The sequence below is a fragment of the Eretmochelys imbricata genome, chromosome 8 (genome assembly GCF_965152235.1).
Source record: "Eretmochelys imbricata isolate rEreImb1 chromosome 8, rEreImb1.hap1, whole genome shotgun sequence".
Taxonomy (NCBI): domain Eukaryota; kingdom Metazoa; phylum Chordata; order Testudines; family Cheloniidae; genus Eretmochelys; species Eretmochelys imbricata.
This window is the reverse complement of record NC_135579.1, coordinates 17,168,954-17,172,502: the sequence shown is the minus strand read 5'-3', so window position 1 is coordinate 17,172,502 and position 3,549 is coordinate 17,168,954. Positions and strand designations below refer to the sequence as shown.

Here is a 3,549-nt window from a genome sequence, read left to right as displayed (position 1 = left end):
AGACCTTCCTAGCTGAGGAGTCTGTTACTGTCATTTACAATAAGGCTCCTTTACGCCACTCTGGCAAAGTAAAGGATCCATAATTGACTAAGAATGGGAACAATTAACTAACAATGGGAACATTAGCCGCCTGCCTGCTTAGTTGTTACATTTCTGCCCTGCCTCAGGACAGAGCCTGCTTCACAGGCCCTACAACACCAAGCCCTGGACACAGCAACAAGGTGAGTCTCTCTCACTTGTTTTTTTTTTTTTTTCCAGAACACTTCAGGAATTTGCGAGTCATCCTTGCGCAGGGGCCATGCTAATCTTCTCTGTATCGATCCAATTTTAGTATATTGTGAGCAGGCAGGCACCCAACCCCACCCCCTTAACATCTTTCCATGGACACACGTTCTCATGTCCCCCCAGTGATCTGCTTTCTGAAGCCGGCTGCTAGGGAAGGGGTGTGTGCCCCCAGATATTTCTTGGCTCCCCCATTTTTCTGCAGGGTAGCCAAGAAATCTGTGGAAGATATGAACTGAGGCACATATTCTCCAGTAGTAGGACTCTATCTAGCAAGTTTGTTTCCTAAAGGCATTCCCCTTGGCTTCCATCCCATCCCCTCAGCCTACATCTTAAGACAATTTGTTTATGGACATGGAGACTCCTACATGCCTATTAGGAATTACAGCCTGTTTGGGGGCTCTCAGACTGCAAACAGTTACAACCACAAATATCCTTATTACGCTCAGTCAGACTACTTTGTGCATGAAGTTACTCACACAGAAGAGTGTTTTCAGTATCAGGACCTTAGCAATGAAATGGAACAAAGAAATTCCACACAAGGAAAGAATCCAGTTATTACACTGAGGCCTGAGAAAACCTACCCTTGTTTTTGGGGTAGAACCAGGGACTTGCATAGCCTTATCCTTAAATATAGCTGTTCCTTCCCATCCCATTTATATATAGGAATGAGAGGTAGATTCAGACAGGCACTTTGCCCAGAACACACCTGAGCCTGCTTGTGCTTGCAGAGTTGTTATAAAAGATCAGTTAGCAAAAAACCATTATTGTTCTTTGTGTGTTATGTTTATTTCAGTGCAGTTGATGTAATGGAGTTGAAAATGTTGCTTTGCAAAGAAAGATTGGGCTTAATTGAGACCTCCTGAGAAAACAGAATGAGGCAGGATAGGCTGACTGAATAAATACTGAGCACCACATTTTAAAATCTGAGACTCATAAGTATACCTGCAAAAATACATATGTCCCTGTTGCACTCCAGGAGCTCTCATTTGCATGCCCAGGGCCTGATTCTTCTTTCACTCATGTAAATCAGGAATAACTCTCCTGAAGTCAACGTAGTTACATAGGTAGAGAATCACTGCAAGCAAAAGGAGAACAAGTACACTGATGTGAACACAAATAAGGTAACTGCATGCAAAAGGGAGTGTATAAATCCAGTTCTGCAATGGGCTCCATGTGGGCGGAGCACTTTGCAAAATCAGGAGCCAAATACAGGTAGTTGCAGGCACCCACGCTATGCTCACTGTTGACTATGTGAGCCTGTGCTTAGAAAGGTTAACAGGAGTAATGAATGTTGTACATTTTTGCAAGACAAAGAAGGATGTTGTATATGTCTGGGTGTGACAGAAAGCCACTGAGTCAATCATCATCAAAAAATAAAAGCAATAAAAATGTTCATAAACCTAATTTTTGCAACTGTCAGGTCATTAAACCAGATATTCATCTTTTATTCATAATCAAATAGATGTTATTACAACAATTTACTATTCACCATGAATAATACATAAATGAGATACGTAACTATTCAAACTGTATTAAAAATTGCCCAATGTTCATGCTATAATATATTTTGAATGCTGTGTCGTGCTTTTTAAAGGTCATAAGATTGACTAATTTTGTCATTAAAAATAAATCCCATTCATTCTGTACATTATGTGCAATACAATGTCAGAAATATCATTGTCAATATACAAAATTATTATTTGTTCCACAGTTGCAATCCTGCTCTTACTGTGTGTTCTTCTAATCACAGGCACCCAGTCCTGCACAGACTTACGTACTTGAGTTACTTTACCAACATACAGACACCCATTGATTTCAGTTGGCCTATGCTAATGAGGGAAACTAAGCATGCATTTGGTGGCTTGGAACCTTGGTTGGTTTTAAAACACTGGCAATTTAAAATAATGCTTTTTTAAAGTCACCTGGTCCGTCTCGCTGCTAATGCAGGATTGTTCTTTACTGTGCTTTGTCCAGTTTACTTTTCAATATGCTAAACCATGAATTTCTACCACTTCCTGGGGGGCAGAAAGGAAAGGTAATACATCACTATTGATGCATCTTTTGTAGGTATTCAGAAGTTCCCCATCACCATAGTATCTGAAAGTTTTCTATATATATATAAAAAGAGAGAGATTGTTATTATTTTTCATTCTCTTTTTTCTGTACCCTGTAGGAGAAATAGAGTTATTGATTTATAAGGTTTTGTTTGTTTGGGGGGGGAGGGGGAGGTTGTTCATTTGTTTATATGTGTGAGTGTGTGTGTGTGTTGTGTGTGTGTGTGAAGAATTCACTGAGGGAACACTAATTCTTTTGTGCCTTAAATGGCTCTGAAATATTCTTACTTGGTTCTCTCCCCTTTTTATTGTTTTTATTTTTATTTTTATTTTTATTTCCAGGAAATATGTTTGAGGGTGGCTTTTTGTTTTGTTTTTTACACTTGGCTCTCTAAGCAGTCCCTGGAATAATCACATTTGGCCATTTCTTGTTCCTTACATTCTTAATTTCAAAGGAATCATTGCAGAATTCCAGAACCTGGGGGGAAAATACGGACCGGATAGAATCTTGAAGTCAGGAGGTTTTGGATAATAACTAGAGCACTGGCATAGAATCTGTATCTTTCCTATCCTCAATACCCCCATGCTAAAGCTCTAAACCCTATCCCCTTTAGTTTTCATAGTAATTCAATAGGAAGTTGGTTTCATGAGGAAACAAGTTTTCCCCCAAAGGAATATAAACAGACTAGGCCTGAACACATGTGCTACTAATTTGGTCACCTCTATAGCTCTGCCAAAGCAATTCTCTGCTCATTTTCAAACCCTGACCCTCCCCACCATTACTCCACTCCTGTCTCCCCACCCACACAACTCAGCCAATATATCTGAAGTTAAATCGGGACCTATAGCACGTCCTGCTACCTCCATTGTCAGCCTCTCTCACACCAGAGATGAACAATTCTGATTAATTGTGAGGTGAGTTATGCAACAAGCAAATGGCCATTGCCGGTGCAAATCCAGGTCATCGGAAGTGGAAAATTCATGTATTTAACCTACCCAGACCCTTTCAGTATTTTCACATTAAACACCAAAGTTCTTATATTTAAAGCTAATAAAGGTATCAAACAGTGTGAGAAATCATGGCAAACGTTTTGACTTTCAAGCACTATAATAATCAGAAGCACAGCGAATGGATTTGCAAATTTAGAGAGTCAATGAAAAATCATGAACTTCAGTGACATTACGCTTACATGAGATTTCTCCTAATGTT

At 39.6% G+C, this 3,549-nt stretch overlaps 1 non-coding gene across 1 annotated transcript; it reads right to left on the bottom strand.

Annotated features, from left to right (window-relative positions):
- Positions 1-248: 248 nt before the first annotated feature.
- On the bottom strand, positions 249-354 carry LOC144269706 (U6 spliceosomal RNA). The gene has a single exon (XR_013347011.1). It is a non-coding gene; the product is annotated as a U6 spliceosomal RNA (small nuclear RNA).
- Positions 355-3,549: the final 3,195 nt, after the last annotated feature.